Genomic DNA, 18859 nt, shown 5'->3' with positions numbered 1-18859 from the left:
CATGAGGTTGGGTCCCAGACGATCTTGGCTAATAGCCATTGATAGACCTATCCTCCCTGATCTTCTGTGAACCTAGTCATTCTTTTGGCCATCACAACATCCCGTGGAAGAGTTCCACATGTTAATTGTGTGTTGTGTGAAAAAGTATTTCCTCTTGTTCATATTAAACCTGCTGCCCATTAATTTAATCTGGTGACCCTTGGTTTTCATACTGTGGGAAAGGGTAAATAACATTTCTCTCTTCACTTTTTCCGCACCATTCATGATTTCATAGCCCTCTATCACAGTGGTTCTCAACCAGGGGTACACGTATCCCTGGTGGTAGGCAGCGGTCTTCTAGGAAGTACTTCAACTCATCTGGATATTTGCCTAGTTTTACAACAGGCTACATAAAAAGCACTAGTGAAGGTCAGTACAAACTAAAATTTCATATAGACAATCACTTGTTTATGCTTCTCTATACACTGAAATTTAAGTACAATATTTATATTCCAAATGATTTATTTTATAATTATATGGTAAAAATGAGAAAGTCAGCAATTTCTCAGTAATAGTGGGCTGTGACACTTTTGTATTTTTATATCTGATTTTGTAAGCAAATAGTTTTTAAGTGACGTGAAACTTGGGGGTATGCAAGACAAATCAGACTCCTGAAAGGGGTACAGTAGTCTGGAAAGGTTCAGAGCCACTGTTCTATCATATTCTCCTTGTCCCTTTTCTAAGCTGAACAGCCCTAATATTTTAGTCTTCTCTTATGGAAGCCATTCCATACCCTTGATCATCTTTGTTGCCATCCTCTGAACCTTTTCCAGTTTCACTAAATCCTTTTTGAGATGGGGCGACCAGAACTGGACACAGTATCAAGGATTTATATACTGGCATTATATTTTCTGTCTTATTTTCTATCTCTTTCCTAGTAGTCCCTAACAGCCTTTTAGCCTTTTTGTCCACTGCTGTGCATTGAGCTGAAGTTTTCAGAGAACTATCCACAATGACTCCAAGATCTTTCTTGAGTGGTAACAGCTAATTTAGAACCCATCATGTATGTATGTTTAGCTGGGAATATTTTTTCCACTGTGCATTGCTTTGCACTTATCAACAGTGAATTTCATTGGGAACTTTCACAAGTCCACACAACTTTCCCAGCACAATGCGCAATCCACACACTAATCAATACAAGCACCCAGGCAATAACACAACCAGCACACACAATAACCCCAAACACACACGCACACACACATTTCCCAGTGCAACACAACCCACACATAAAACAACACAACTCTGCCAGCACAACACGCACATTTGCGCACCTTCACTCATAATTACCATAAAACCAAATGCTGCAAGTCCATTGCTAGGAGAGATATAATATGGGTAACACAATTCTCTAAATCAGCCCCAGGTAACTTTTTTTCATAGCCTCAGTCTCCTACTGCCAGCAGCTGAGAATAATGAGAGAATCATTATGGGACAGATTCAGTTGCCCTTACTCAAGCTGAATAATATCCTAATCTGGGAGATGTCCCACTGATTTCAGTGGAACTATTTGTAGATAACGGTACTAATCAACATGAATAAGGGTGGCAAAATCTGCCCTGCTATATTACAGTAAATGATCATGATGATTCAGAAGAGGTGCAGTATGACACGACAATTCTGGTGCACCATACATCTGGTTTTGGAGATTTCTTCCATTGCCTGCCGATCTGTCTGTCCTGAGCCTTATACTTGGCTCTTTATGGCTTAGTGAACAGTGAATCCTAGTTAGATTTTTGAATTCGTTATACTAGGAACACCATCAGTGTCATCAAAGGGCGCGGCTGGGAGATTGGCATTCTTGAAATTGGAAAATCATCTGGGTATAATGCTAGAAAGACCATGAGTTCTATAGATACTTCTTCCAACCACCTCAAAATGCCTCTTTCAATCATTTTTAACTCCACAACTAAACAGAAATTCACACAAAAATCACAAAACATGTTGGTCCTTTATTTACAGAGAAAGGGGATTGAAAAATATTGAATAAATCATTAACATAAACAATGGAAATCCATAATGTAAACCAGTTTTGGGGGAAGAAGGGATTTGGCCAATGGATAGATGCAGTGGTAAAAATGATGTCAAGATGCACGTTGACTTGTGTTTCCTAGGGCTACAAGGGCAGCCCTTCACTGGCCATATTGTTTTCTCCTGGCCCTTATATACCTAAATGTTCCTTTTAATGTATTTTCTATTTTTTTTAGCTTTGTTTGTTCTCTTTCTCCCATTGGGGGCTAGACTTGTTTTTTTTATTCCATTAGTTGAAAAGAGATTTTCAAAGACATAGGTGGTTATGGTTACGTTCCCAAGTAAGGGCTGGTCTACAATGGGTGGTGGTGGGGGGGTTCAAACTAAGATACGCAATTTCAGCTACGCTATTTGCATAGCTGAAGTTGAAGTATCTTAGTTCGACTTACCTGGCCGTCCTCACAGCGGCGAGTCGACTGCGGCGCTCCCGTCGACTGCACTTACTCCTCCTGCCGAGGTGGAGTATGGGCATCTATTAGTGGATCGATTTATCGCATCCAGACGAGACATGATAAATTGATCCCCGATGCATTGAACAGTACCCGTCGATCCTAAGAGGCCTGATTTGCAAAAGTAATGAGCACCCAGCAGCTCCCAATGGCTTTCACGGTGCCTCAGCACTTTCGACAGACAGGCCACTTAATTAAGTATCTAAATATAGATCTAGGAGCCTAACTGTAGGGATCCAATTTTAAAAATCTTGGCCATTTTTCTCAGAGAAACTTTGTATTCCTTAAACTATCATAGCTAACTACTATATTATTCTTCCTCTTTTAAATTAAAAATATATCAGAGTCATTTTTTCAGTAAAAAGGAAACTTCTTACATATATATGGTGAAAATGTATATGGCTAGCAAAAGTTGAAGAAACTGGGCTATGTTTAAGAGGATAATGAACACAGATCATAAAAAGGCATTTAAATTCATTACCTTTTCCAAAAAGTCATTCAAATAGTATATTCATTTTAAAAAAATGTTTTGAGGTGAAAATAAAATGCTGTTTGTATACATAAATGCTTGCCTGATCTCTGATATATTCTTTTAGATTTAGCTTATTTCTTGAGATTACATATTGAAGAGAAGTGTGTTGATCCAGAGGTGGAAGGCCTGGATGAGGATAGGAGACCAAAAAGAATGTAAGGAGGTAGAAGACTGAGACTTATAGGGAAGGGGGTATGATGAGATGGCAGGGGACCACATGGGACATGGATTTTTCCTAGGGGTCTAGGGTGCATGTGGAAGGGGGTCTAGTAGGACAACAGACTGGCAAGGTGTGGAAGGAGGGATGAAGTGGGTACTGGGATATTTCCTATATACTGCAGTGATTGGAGCTCTGTACGCAAGCTAGACACGAGGGTGGTCTTGAAATGGGAGCATGGGATAAAGGGCACGGAGAGAGTGCAGAGGATGGGGGAGGCTGGGTGGAGAGAGAGAGAAATGTATGGAAGTTGGAGAATGGAAGGCAGTACAAGGTCTTGGGAGGAATAGAGGGGAGAGTGTGAAAAAGGGATGGAGGACAAGGAGGTGGAAGCAGGAGACAGGAGGGCCTGGAATGGGCTTGCAGGAGACTTAGGGGGCATGGGCAGGGATGTGTAAGGCCTGGAGGGAGTGCAGGGCACGATGGGGAGTAGTAGAGAGGACTGAGAAAGGTTTATCTAAACTTTATATCTTTAAATGTTCTAGATACGGGGTAAAATTTTCTAAAGCACATAACTAACTTAAAAGCAGCAACCTAAGTTCTATTTTTTTCAAAAGTGACTTGGGCACATAGGAGAATCAGTCCCATTGAAAGTCATAAATGCTTTTGAAAATGTTACTCATCTTTAAGAGTAGGGTTAGCCTTGCTTTGGTGGGCTGGATAAGATTTGATGGAGCATTGCTTATCTCCTTTTGGTACTCTGAATTTTCCTGGAATTTACTAGCTCCTTCCCTCAGCCCCAATTTAAGGTACAGGTGTGATTCTATTAGGTCAGCTAACACCATAAATTCCTTTCTTAAAACAATCTACAGTTTCAAAAACAAAAAACCCTGTTAATGCTAAAAAGTCTTGAAATGAGCAGTTAAGAATTCCAGCCATTCCCCACTGCCATATAATCCTCTGTCACTCACGGTCACTCCACTCATCTTGAATGCTGCATCGTAAAATTTACAAAATATATGCAAAAATCAAAACAGAAAATTAATGGACTATAAAATCCCATTTCCTCTTCAAGGTGTCCATTTCAGATATACCATAAAACTAACACATACAACAATTTACTGATGACAAAATATTATACATATTTGTTAACAATTGAAAATACAAACTTTCAAGTTGTACACGCATGTACATAAACCTGCAACAGCATACAAGCAACACAATTCACAACACCAAATCAGGACTATCATTCCATTTCTGTAGACACAAATATTCTCCTCCTCAACTAGTTTCATCACAGTACAGGAAAACTGAACTTAATGTAACCTAGGACTGCATTTTCTGTCAACATCTACACTCTACATAAAATATAAAATCAGTTTTATACATTTTAAAACATTGTTCCACTACAGAACAAAACAAAGGGGAAAGTTCAACTTGGGTGAGTGATATAAGCAAAGTGGGATGATATAAAAAGATGGTGGATGAAGAACTTTCCCAACAATGGCAGAAGTCCATCTTGAATTGCATTCCTAAGCAATGAATGACAATCATGCGAATTCTGTTTATAATGTCTGTAAAGCATAGATCAATGATCAGGACAGGAACCTTTATCATCACACTAAAGAGACTTGAGCAAAAGGATGTCTGTCCCAAGAACCACATAGTATTCAGAAAAGGGATGGAGTTTTTCTGAATGAGTTTGACTATGAAGTGACCTCCCATCTTTGTTTCTAGAAAAGAATCAGGAATTACTCCAACTACTGCAGCCAATGTGATTGCCATTTTCAGGTACATATTTATCTTTGGTATAATTCTAGGTCAGGCAGTATTACAAGCCCTGAAGTTGTTCAGTGTTGGAAGTTTATGAACAGAGACTATTGTACGAATGACTAGAATCTGAACCTTGGATGGTGATTGAAGTCGAGCACCAACTTCCCTACAAAACACAGGGTCACATCATGTTGCAGACCTGGGAGGGGCTCAGAGAAAGGGAGCAGGAATGATAAAGGCCCTAGAAAATCTCTCGCATGAAGAGAGATGGAAAAGATTGGGAATGTAGAAGGGTGACAAATATAAAAGGGTTATGATAAAACTATATAAAATAACACACGGTCTAGAGAAAATCGATTGGGAACTTGTATTCTCCCTGTCTTGTAACAAAAACAGGGGACATGGGTGGCAGATTATCCCACATCTGCCTAATGCAGTGTTCTTGCAGCTTCCTCTGAAGCTGTTGGAGACAGGATACTGGATTAGACGCACTTTGGTTCTGATCCAGTATGGCGATACATTCATTTAGCACAAGTCCATTTTTAATGCCATTAGGCAGGTAAGTGCATTAAACAATAATTTTGTAATTAAGTTGTTAATATTTTCATTCAATAAGTAGTACACTTGTGGGATATCATTATAGTTCTCAAAAAGTTGCTTCTTTCTCCAAAACTCTGAAAAGTGAAAGTAAAAACTAATCCTCAAGTCATGTTCTTGCTCCCCTCTCTTATATATTTCTCATAGTTTAGTTTAATTTTTTTTGAAACAAGAAACAAAACCACCCGTGGGGTTAGCCTTGTAACAAGTTTTTCCAGTCTTGGAAACAATTACATCTTTGTTGATGAGAAAGTTAAATCCAATACCCATAAGTATTTATTTTCATGTGAAGCCGATTAACTAATGATGCTGAAGTCTAAATTTCTTAACACAGCTGATGCCATAGACTGATCAGATTGACCTCTGAGTCATGTGTCTTGAATTTTCAGGCTGCTAGCATTGGGCCAAATTTTCATGCCTCCAAAAATAGCTCTTAGCAATTGTATTTTTTAAGTCTTCCACAGCCCAGTCCTTTGCATTTAAGATTAAGTGGGAGTTTGAGCCACAGGGGAGGAAAATATGAGTGTACTTTAATAATGCACTTGTCCTTTTAAGTTCAGAATACATATAATTTATGCTAGCTTCTTCATTTGCTGCAGAATTCAGTAATTGATCTGACTTTTTGGTAGGAGTCTGTCTTTGTTAAAGTAATCTTGCACTATGCTCCTGGTCTCTGATTATAACTAGAGGCAGCAGCATCTAAGGATATTCTTCCAAAGCTTACTTTTATTGGTCGTGAGAGAACTTTCTCATCTTTCTCTTTGACGATTACTTAACGATGTATTCTTCCTACTCCCTAGTGCAAGATGGCCTGGCTGTGTGATATTTTGTACCTGCCACTGCCAGGAGCCTAAGGGGGCTGTTATGCCCAGTTTGCTGTGGGTTCTGTAAATCTAAGCACTGAGACACCTTTATATTATTGGCTTCATTGGTTGTATCTGCATTGCATAATTATCTGCACAGTACTGAATACACTTAATAAATGGAGATATACCTCTCTCATAGAGCTGGAAGGGACCCTGAAGGGTCATAGAGTCCAGCCCTCTGCCTTCACTAGGCAGGACCAAGTACTGATTTTGCCTCAGATCTCTAAGTGGCCCTTTCAAGGATTGAACTCACAACCCTGGGTTTAGCAGGCCAATACTTAAACCACTGAGCTAAACCACTTCTGAAGTTCTGTACTGGCAAACCTTATCCTGATTGTAAAACCTGGGAATGATTTAATGGGAGCAGGTTGCTCAAAAGTCCTGTTGCACCTACTTTGCATCTATTTTTGCATTATATGCGTTTTTTAAAATAAGTGCACAGAACCACAGCATTTGCTTGTTCTTAACTCTTTTGATAGCTGAAATGACTTGTGATAGAAGAAAGTGACTTGTTCTGTGATTCTTTACCACTGTTACATGACACAGTGTCAGAAGTTGGCTGAATTTGAACCAGGGTTAATAAAAGATGATCCAAAACTTCGACCCTCCACAGGCCTTTCAGTTTGATGGGGTGGAATTTTGAACCCAACAGATCTTAACACAGCAATGAAGTACAGATCAAGTCATTAGTTCATGCAATAAAGAATTAAGCTGGAACCTGGAGATATTTAAAAATAATTTGCTTTCATTGAGAAAGGAGAATAACCATGAAATCTTTCTTAGAAAGTTTGATCAGCATTTTGATCCTTAAAATAATGTAATACTCAAACGGATGTTCTTTTATGAGTGTGCAGAGTCCCAGGGACTTCATGGAAGCCTTAATAAAGGCACAATATGAACAAGCATAAGAACATATCAAGGATTGTCTAATAGTTGGAATTTTAAACAAGGGAATTTCAGGAAAATTAATTGTCTGAGTTCACTCTGAAATAGGCCATCCAGTTGATAGTCCGATCTAGGAAAAGTGCAAGTTAATAACAAGGGAGTTGTGGAAGTGTGGTACAAGAAGCAGCAAAGAAAAAATTCCCATAGGGAAGAGAGAAGTACAATAAAAAATACTGATTAAGAGCACTGAGTCCCTGTAAAGTGGGAGGTATAATGAAGAACACAGCCAAATGAGGTGTACCCAACCAGCAGAAGTAAGAAAGGTAAGAGAGAAGGACATTGGGACCATGTCAGAGGGATGAGGATGATCGCTCAAGCAAAGATGAATGATGCTTGTTTTCTGGCATCAGCATCCAAACACACCATTCTTGAACAGGATTTGAATGCTAAATTTAAAATTGATTCAGGTGTTGAGGTGTAACACTGGTTTGTAAAGAGACTTTTTAGGAGGTGTTCTCCAGTCATAAATTGGAGCAGCTCTGGGTAGTGCTCAATAGGCCCCAAGCACAGATAAGATATTTGGTTTAATTCAAAGTCCATACTACCCACAAAGGCAAGGAAGTATGTGTTTGACACTTTGGTTATTAATGTGGCCACTGCAAGTTACTACAATCGTTGAGGTGGGCCTCATAAAACACAAAGGAAAAGCTGGAACCATGTTTGGTGAAAACTACCTGCTTAAAGGACAACTAGTGTGGACTGGACTAAAAAAAGGGCCTTTCCTTTTGTGTTGAATGCAGTCTGGAGGGTTACAATCTGCCTTCTTTCCCTCAGTACAGGAGGGACTGGATAGGAGAGGAAGAAATAGTGTACTTAAGGCACTGACAGAGTGATGTGCTCCTATGGGGTCTGTCAGTGTCATAGAAAAAAGACTATACCATATCTTGAAGGTGATCGAAGCTGTTTGACACAAATAAATATAGAAAAGTGTATGCTGCAAGAAACCCCATCATAGTTCAAAGAGCATGTAATTTATAAAGAAGGCTGGGGGCAGATCCAGAGGAAGTTACAACTATAGTTGAAATACCGTGATCTAAAAATAGATCTGAAATGATGAAATGCATTCTTCCTCTGGTAAATTTTTGGAGCACATTCTACAAAAGCCCAGTCTCCTTATTAACTATTTCAAGCAGACTATGTGTGGATTTGGGAGAAAGCACACAAAAATTTGGTGGATCTAAATTATCTATTGACCACATCCCTGGAACAGGCATTTGATGATCTTTCCAATTCTACAGCCGTTTCAACAGATGCCAGCAGTTAGAGTTGTTGGCGTTCTACTCCAGTTTCAGTGAGATGTTTAAAATCCTGTAGCATGTTGTTCTAGACAGCTTCCCGACGCCGAGATCAAATACACACAGCTAGAGAGAATGATTGACAAGTCTATGAGCATGAGAGAGATTCACAAAATGTTTGCAAGGTTTTGATAGCTTCAGGATCGTGACAGATCACAACTTACATGTTCTATTAATAAACAATACAGATTTCGATATGATTCTCCTTAGATGTCTAAGACTGCTCATGCATTTTATGAATTTCAAGCCTCTTTCTGAATATGCACCATGGAGGTCCTTAGGGGTGGCTGACACCTTATTGAGAAGTCCTGTTAATCACCCATATTCTCCGGAGGCTTGGGACAATTCAGTAGCATCTACCTGTGCTCCTGTATCTCTGCTAGCCTCAGCATGTGAGTTAGGACTGATTAAAATATCCACTAATGCTGATACACAACTGCAAACTATCCGTGATTTTAAGAGATAGTTAGCCCAGTTACTTAACGGGTCCATATCCAGCCTGTGATTTTTATGCAGAAATTCTAATCACTTATGGAAATCTCATTGTAGTCCTACATTCCTTGCAGAATAACATTATTAGATGCACCAGGACCTTACAAAAAGCTGCGAGTGTGCCTGAATTTCCGTGTAATAACTCAGCATAGAGCAGGACCTAAAATACAAAGTGGAATTCTGTAAGTCTTGCCAAATGACCAGAGACGCAGCTCAAAGAACCTCTCATAACCACCGCTTTTCCAGATAGACCTTGGAAAAGGATAGCACTGGGCCTGTGGGAAGGAGGAGGCATGCTTTTCTGGCATTGACTTTTTCTAGATTTGTGGAAATTCTGCTTCTTAGTAGACTCACAACTCAACTGGGCATGAAAAAGTTCTCATTTTGACATTCTGGAAGAAATAGTCCCTGACTCTGAGCTGCAATTTGCAGGGTCTGAATTCCACACTTTTGGGATGCAATATGATTTCAGGCATATTATTTGCAGTCCTCACCACCTATATGGGAACAGGCTGAGCAGTTCAGTTTGCCAAGAGACTTCTAAAACGAAAGGACTCCACATGATCTTGATTGAACCATAGGGCAACTCCCCCATCAAGAGTAGTCCAGCTCATTTGTTTATGGGTTGAAAGTTCAGAACAATTCTGCCACCTTCAGAGATAAATCTTCATTGTGTGTAGCTCTGCATTAAGAATGTGAGGCTGATGTGCCAAGTCTAGGAACTCTTTAACCATCTGAACGTACCCCAAAGCCTAAACCAGGGGATCCAGTCCTGATCCCAGTCTGATGAAGAAAAATATGGACAACAGCAGCTGTTATTACTGGATGTAACTGCACGCTCAAAGCCTACTAACCACTCAGCATTTCTACGCAAACAGCTCGCCCCACAACACTTCGGATTGCTTTCTGGTTTTGAATTCTTCCTTGTTTAATGGAATTTTCCCTCTCCTTCATTTTATGGTTGAGGTGCTGGTAACCGTGAGACTGTACTTGATCCAAAATAGCACTTGTCAATTTAAAATATTTTCACTAGCTCATGTTTCTGAAGAGTAATCTGCATGTTAAATAACACGTGATTTTATTGGTAGCAGGGACTTGATATTTTGACCTCAATCGCTTGCTGCTGTGGTCACTGAACCCTCCCATACAAATGAAAGAGACATGCAGATATTGTGTCCCAATCTCTGACAGCCTAGAATGGACTCAGGTATAAAATAATATACAATAAAGGCCAAATCCTAAAGTCTTAATCTGGTTTTATTCAATCCTTCCTCAAGCAAAGCATGTTTTGACATCAGTAGGAGATTTGACTCTAAGATGGAATAAGGCTTTTAGATTTAGGGCAAATGCATTTTAAATTATGAAATTAATAATAAATAATAAAAAACAACAATGTGCAGAACATAAGGCTAAAATATCCTGTTCTCAAAAGACCCATTGTCATCCTGACAGATTCACAATACCATTGAAAAAACATTTACTTCAGTGGAGCCACACTGATTTACACTAGCTGAGAACCTGTCCCTTTGCTGTAGATAGACTTAGTTTTCTGTTTATTGAAATCCATGGGAGTTTTGCCGTTGACTTGAGCATGATCAGTTCCTATATGCTGTATAGCTAGAGGGGAAGAGCTGTGACTCCAGATCCTCAATCCTAGAGCATGAAGAAGAGCATGAGAGCCCACGCCCAAGGTCCACATGTTTGTAGCATCAAGAGATTGTGAACACTGAGAATTCACACAGGAATTGGTTTGTGACTTTCATGCCAACATGCTTAAGGTAGGTCCTGAGATGTCTGTCTATGGATATTGAGATATTATTAGAATTTTCCTATTTGATCCAGGTATTTTAGGTATTTAATCTTTTTTTTTTTAACAACATGTTCTGCATTGCCTGGGAGCCAAGCTCCAAATAAGGCAGGCAAACTCCATACACACAAATGGAGAGGTTTCAGTAGCATTTGGAAACACATGCAAACTCTCAGAATAGAATTTCCCCGCCCCTCTCCCCTTACTAGAGTCTTGTTTCATTTTGGAAAAGTGGACACAGAGGGTTAATTTTCAAAGCATTGCCCAAGAGGTACACCTAACCCTTTCCCACTTTCCTGCCGGAGAAGGATTTGAGTCTGTAACTCCATTTTGAAACTGTACCCCATTGAGCATGACTGTAAATACTATAATATACTACAGAACAGCCCCAAACACTCTTGTTTGTAACAGTGATACTACAGTATTTGGAACACTCTTGAAAACGGTAGCTACTGTACTTTGGGGCTATTACCGTAAATAAAACACTAATTTTTAATAGAGGTATCTAATGAAATGACACGAGAGAATGAAGTAGCTTTCTATATAGCGTACAAGCCATAACTGAGAAATGTTACCAGATTATTTTTGGCTACCTTGGTACTTTTGTAGAGATGTGGGCTGCTAGATTTGGTAAAATCACAGAGGGCTCCTTTGCGGGTTGCCTTATCTCGGTGTATATAGGGACTTTACATAGTTAACCCGTTTTGCTCTTAGCTTCCCATATACAGTGTAATGATTTCAGTATGCAGTAAAAATATTTACATATCTCAAATACAACATTAATATATTTTACCATAATGTAGATATTTATATTCAAGATACTTACTGTTAAGGGACATTACATAATATTTAGTAGTTCTCAGTGCCTTACAGAAATGTTATGATAATACCATATCATACTCATTGTACAATTCATCAGTACTTTTCCCAAATGCAAATACGGTATAATCCTAACTGGATGTTTTCCTTTTGTTTCCCCTCATATTTGTTTTCTCTATGTAGTATACCATTCATAGTAATACATTATAACAAGTGCTTTGCACTTTGGAATTGCAGCTTCCATCAGTGCACTTGACAAATGTTAATGAGCTAAGCCTCAAGCAGTCTTTTGAGGGAGGGGAAGTATCATTATCCCCCCTTGTATAGCTAAGGAAACTGAGGTGGGGAGAGACTGTGACCTACCCAGAATCACACAGGAAGTCTGTGCCAGAGAGGAAAACAGAACGCTTGATGCTCAGCGTACATACAGATGCAGCAGGCTGAGAACTACGTGTTGTAGACTTTATTTTTTCCCTTTAATTTCTGTATATAATGGCTGAGCAGTGCCTGATGCCACCTTTGCTCTCCCAGGGCTGCCAGATGCTGAGTTAGACTCTTGTGTAAGTTAGCAGCTGCTCTAACTCTCACTGGCTGGCTACAGCCCAATAATAAGATGCCTGTCTGCAGATTTAAAATAAGCAGCGAGTTTATTTGATAAACCATCAGTGCCCTTTAAGAATCAGGTATAAGTTGTGCCAGCACCAACTACTGCAGCCTTTCTTCCCACCCTGCTCTCTTTTTCTTGTCTTTCCCCAAGAGGAGAATTGACAGCTGTGGCCTCAAACAGGGTGTGTCTTGGATGCCAAGTTCCGGGATATCGTTCTCACAGTGGCATTTGAGGTCCATGATAGGCTCTTTGGCATTGTCTCTTGGCAGCTGTGAGGCTGCTTCTGAAGTTGTGTCAGGTCAAACTGCTTTGTGTATGGCTGATGATATGCCCCTTCCCTGACCAACTGTAATTACTTCCTAATATGGTATAGCAAATCCACACAGAAGACTCTGATGATGAATAGGGAAGGATCCAAATAACCATATATTTTTCACCTTAGATCTATGCAGTGCCCTTAATGTTACTTGAGATGAATAAATTGCATTGCAGCTAGCTTTCCTCACTTTTCAGTGCAAGACTCTGCCTTAGGTGGATTCTTCAGGAGGGTCTGCACCTCAATTATTTATTCATTAGAAATTTTCTGCATCCCAACGTCACCTCACTGTTTACTCAATACACAATTAAAAATAGATAAATATTGCCAGCAATTGGCAACACATTTTATCAATCCTGGTCTCTGCCACCCCCCAAACCAATCCCTTCTGCCCCAGATGAATGCCCAAATAAGGGAAATGCTAAATGAAATGAATAGAACTTTCACTGTGCTCAGAAAGTCATCAACAAAGGCTCTACTTAACTGTAGGAGGAAGAGAGTGGCAGAGTTGGCACCCTTCACTAAGAATGTCTTGCCATCTCCCCCCCAAGGAGTTCTCAGCCAGTCGCAGCCACGACAGTGGAAAGAGGCGCTGTTTATTTTTTACTCTGAAAAACTGGCCTACAATGATGTTTGCGTCTACATCTGTTCATTTGTAATCTGCCATAGTATTATGGACAGTATCTGATTTAACTAGACATAAATTAGGAACCCTACAGGATCCTTTTGTAAATGTGTGTATCTATCTGTGTATCTATGTGTGTCCTCATATGTGTTTTGATTCTCCTCTCAGACCACTTGCACACAAACACATACATTTACCTGTGTCAAGCTGGTGTAAGTTAGCCAAGAATCAAGCTAGCTGGAGATATGAGGGCACACAAACTTGTCAGAGTAAAAGGAGCTAATTCATGAAACTAATCAAGCGATACCATGCCAGATTTCTCAGGAAGAGTTTGTAAAGAAAACCTTAGAATAGGCTCAGACATTTATTTACTAGAGAGGAACAAGCCTACAGGTGAGGAGAGAGAGAAAATGAGTCGTCTGCAGAGGTTTGCAATCCACAGACTGAAATTGGCTTTAAATAATTATGTAGTTATGTTAATTATCCATCGCCCCAGCCAGAACTCATGGGGAAAAAAGATGCAAGAGTAGCAATGCATCTGATATTTGCCTACAGAATACAAATGTGTTCTGATAGTCCAAAATTCTAATCACTGCAGCTCCCATTGACTTCAATGGAAGTGTTGAGTGCTCAGCTGCTCTGAAGATCAGTGCCAGATTTCATCCCGAAGGATCTCGCAGCATGTCTGTGTTCAGATACATAGAGTAGGAATCATTTTACTACTATGGGGGAGGATACATTTTTGACCAAGGACAGTGAGACGAGGAAGAGTGCTGTCAGCCACACAAGCAGTCCTATACTCAGGTTTTAGGTCTCATCCTAAATATCCTCACATGGTAGATGGTACTGAACTTTAATGTATCTATAGCAACTCGGAATAATGAAGGTCTGCTTCAATTTGAGCCATTTGGCTCCAGGGAGTGGTGGTATTCCAAAACCTGATGCTTAGCTGTTATAGTGTAGTCATCTAACAGAGAGATCTAAAGCGTCACCAGACAAAATAACACCGTGGGCTCTACCTATATCATAAATAAGCAGATCACTAAATTGTTTCTCTAGCATGTTAATATGGTGTTCTAGTAAACTGTCTAGCTATTATGTTACATTTTACAAAAATTATAACTTTCAGAAAATGACACCTCTTTGAATTATTTGTGAATTCCTTTGAATATTTTCTATCTGGAGAAGTAACTATGCATGATGGTAGTTGTCAGGCACCATGTGAAAGCTTACAAGTCAAAATTAAAGAAGTGAAAGTGCCTAAAGTTGATGATGCAAGTTACAGCTAATGCTGTAATTGCTGTTAGTGTAAGAACTTTTTCATGGCTTTTTTGCCTTAAAAAAAAATCTTAACAGAAGATCCTATTAGTAATAGGAAATTTTAAAAATGATAACAGAAAAAATATAGAATTCAAGCCGTGAAAACCAAATCAAGTGAGGTATTTGGCACATGAATTATTGCGAAATAAATAGTGAGGACAGGAAGCATAATAATACTTAGTCTTCCTAATGCTTTTCATTATTAAAGTCCTTTACAAATATCAATTAATTAATCTTCATGACATCTCAGTATTATGACAGTATTATCCCCCATTTACCAATGAGGAAATTTAGGCAGGGTTCTGCCTAAGGCCACAGAAAGATCCATGTCATTAGATTTCAAAAAGCTCTGGCTTTCAGTTGTATGCTCAGAGAACATGAAAATATGTGTCTCACTCTGTGCCCCTCCTGCTTTGCCTGTGGTGTATGGAATAGCATGCAGATTTATATTCCTTGCATCTGCCCCATGTTACAGCTGTCTGACATACACTTTCAGCTTGTTGATCATATGACCAATAAGTGTGAGATTGAAGTGAGCACTACTCAGGTAATGTCTTCAGCACAGTCATGGTCACTGGAAGTGTTTTCCACTGTGGTAGTAATTCCAGAGCTCCAGGTAAGCGCTCGGTGGGTAGGAAACGGCACGTTAACAAATACATCACCCATTTTTCCTGGAGGTTAGCAGAGAACCTCATTATAGTGAATTTATTGTAGCATTAGAGTAGCAGCCGTGTTAGTCTGTATCCGCAAAAAAAACAGGAGTACTTGTGGCACCTTAAAGACTAAATTTGTTAGTCTTTAAGGTGCCACAAGTACTCCTGTTTTTTTTGCGGATACAGACTAACACGGCTGCTACTCTGAAACCTGTCATTATAGTGAGGTGCACTTGAATCCCTCTGCTACTGTTGTGGAGTTGATTCCCTGGCACGACCCTGGCTGAGAGAATTCAGCTTCAATAGGCATTCTGTACCTGGCGCTTCTACAACTCAGGGCCACTGGGGAGGAGCCAAAAGCTGGCTTTTGGGCTTTTCTGTGCAGGACTGTTCCTCAGTTCCCCAGTGACAGTCACTCTATAAACAGCCACTACATGTTTCGCATCCTTGACCATCAGGAAGTAATGGTCCTGATTACAACATCTCTGCTCCCTTGTTGCAGCATTTCTCTCCTAAGCACTAAATAATATTACCATCTCTCTCTTACATAGTGCTTTTCATCTGTATATCACAAAGGTGATCAGTAGTCCCACCTCTATTTTACCGATAGGGAAACTGAGGCATGGTGAGGCTAAGGCCCGGGTTTCTAAAGGTATTTAGACATTGCTGCACTCAGCCTTGCAATGCCTAACTGATTTAGGAGCCTAAATATATTTTAAAAAGGGATTTAAGCACCGAAGGAGCCAAAATCCCATTGCTAGCTGATGGGATTTAGGCTCCTATGTGTCTAAATCCCTTTTGAAAATGAGATTTAGGCACCTAAATCTGGCACTGCAATGCTGAGTACAGTGATGTCTAAATAGCTTTCAAAATCAGGGCCAGACTGAATTGCCTAAAGTTACTCTGCTGGCCAGTGGCAGAGACAAAAATATAATCCAGGTCTCCTGAGATCCAGTCCAGTGCACTCCCTGTATTACGACAGACATTTTAAAAATGGGATGCTGTAGCAAACAGCCCATGGTGCATTTGGAAAGTTCATTTGAATCTTGTGAGACAAGACGACATGTTCAATTTCCTCTCTTTCTTGGAAATTCCTACTTTGGACTAAGGAAACAAGGCATGATCTCTTTTATTCAGATTTCAGTAACTAATATTAGGTATTCACTTCTGGTTTTGTCAAGTCTGAGGCAGATCTAGCTTTTGGAGATGGAAAATGCCACCACTGCGAGAGCTTCTCTCCAGTTTTTTGGGATACTCTAGGTTTATAAAACAGTCCTGAAATTAATGGGTGACTGGGGGGCTGCTGTTGTCTGACTGCACTGAAAGGGGCTCTGCCTAAGGTAAAGGTTGTTCTGGGGTTGGCTGTTCAAACTTTCTCCTTTCTCCCACCCACTATCTGGGATCTGAGATGGAAGGGAAAACAAAAATCCACGGGCCTCCCATCTGAGCATGTGTTTGGGTAGAGGGAAGACAGAGTAAATAATCAGGGTAAAAGATGGAGGAGAGGTTGAATAGAGCCATGTGTGGTACAGGGGAGACTGAGAGAATGAGTGTCTCAGGAATAAAATTGGCCCTGGTTCTAAGGAAGAGGGAGAGATTATTCATTTTTCCCCTCCTTCTTTGTGGGATTGTGTGAGCCTGACCTGGAGGAGGTCAGCACTCTTTGGGGGGGCCGCCTCACAGCTTGGCAAACACTCCCTGGTGATTACTCACAGAGAAGTGATGCATTCCTTTAGTGCTGCTCAGGCATATCACCCCCCCCCCCGCGCCCCACCTTGAACTTAGAAGAGAATATGGGGGAAGAGGGGAGGTAAAGCCATGACCCAAAGTCATTTTGTTAGTGGAAAAGTACTAATGGGTGAACATCACAATTTACAGCAGATTCTGCAAACCCCATCCTTTAGTGACTACCTCTCGTTCACACCAGTAGTCCCATTGAATTCAATAGGGCTTTTTGCATGGGTGAGTGCTATTCAGCAGGAGTCAGGGCTGCAGTTTCTGGCCCTTTATAATTGACATTACTTTTGGTTTATAGTGCACACAGTTGTGAATCCAGTTATGAATATCTTACAGGAAAACAAGGTTTGCATTTGTCAGTACAGATTTAATTAGTGGCTTTCCTCTGTTCTTGCAAGGAAGGCAGTGGATTAAGCAAGCAGAACATTACTATGCATGGATATCAACATCAAGAAACAGTTTCACACAGTTGCTCTTGGCAGAGAGTTACACAGCTTCAAATCAATGTTTCATGGTTCTTATTTTCAATCAGTACAAGTCCACAAGTTTCGTCAATTCAAGCAAATATTAAAAAAAAAAAATTCCCAGGGATGGACTAGCGTACAGCTGTGCTGGGTTCTGGTGCTGCCAGTGTTCCCAGCTGCTGCATCATCAGAGTATTTATTCCAAAATAATGCAGTAAGAATAATATAAAAACCTAACACCGCACAATAGTTAGTGTAACAGGCCCCAGTTCAGCAAAGCACTTAAGCAGCTATTTAAATTTTAGCGCATTTAAATCCATCCATATTCAGCAAATCACTTAGGGAATGTGTTTAAGTTTTTTGCTGAATTGGTTCCGTAACACTTATATGTCAGGGATTTTTGGAGCAGCAGGAAGAAAGTGAGCCTGATTCATCATTACCTAGCATCTTGTAGTCATTTACTCCTGTGAAAAGTGGGTGTAAAAGGCCACTGTGTCAATAGTAGCCTCTGTGCACAGATATCAATGACTACAGCAGGTGCAAAACAGGGCAGAATCAGACCACATATTGTCTCAATATCTGACAGTAGCTATCTGCCTGTGACTGTGAAAGAACAATTGGCCAAATTCAGACTGATGTAAGTGGTTGCCAGTTCTGAATTTGACCCTAATATAATCCGCCTTTCCAGGCAAAAACAGACATCAGGGAAACTGGAAGACTATATATTTTTCTGTTTATGCACAAATATGTATTTTAGGATAAAGTTTGTTTGTGGTAATGAAACACATGATGTTATTAATATGAGTTATTCATAATCATGACTGTACATAGCATAGTGAGAGTCTGGATACAGCTGCTGAGAAGCTAAAGTACAGCCACTGTTAAGCAGGTACCTGCTAGGCACCAGACACTGCTTTTTTAAAATACTGAGTATTTATTATGCACGGTGAGATATCTGCACTTTGGCTGGCTTCCCTGTAGTATAGAACTGACAACATTACTATTTGCAAACACAGGCTTCACTCAAGTGGCACTAAAAAGAGAAGAGGTGGGGCAAGCACAGCTTTAAAAAGGAACGGGGAGTCATTCCAAGTTTGTATATAAAGAGAAACTATGTTTTAGGAGGGATAATACCTATAGATAGCTACCCCCAAACTCATTTAAGGTCTGTGGTGGGCAGTTTCACAGCATTTCTGTTTTTAAGATTTATTCCACAGCTTTGCTTGTTGCAAGGAAATTTGCAGTGATCCTCGTGAGCTTTGCTTTTAAGCTGTGTTAAATTTGTGGCAAGGGTGTCAGGCATTTCATACTTGACTTAAAAGAAAAAAAAAGAAAAGA

The sequence above is a fragment of the Mauremys mutica genome, chromosome 5 (genome assembly GCF_020497125.1).
Source record: "Mauremys mutica isolate MM-2020 ecotype Southern chromosome 5, ASM2049712v1, whole genome shotgun sequence".
In the NCBI taxonomy this organism is placed as follows: Eukaryota; Metazoa; Chordata; order Testudines; family Geoemydidae; genus Mauremys; species Mauremys mutica.
This window is presented reverse-complemented; position numbering follows the sequence as displayed.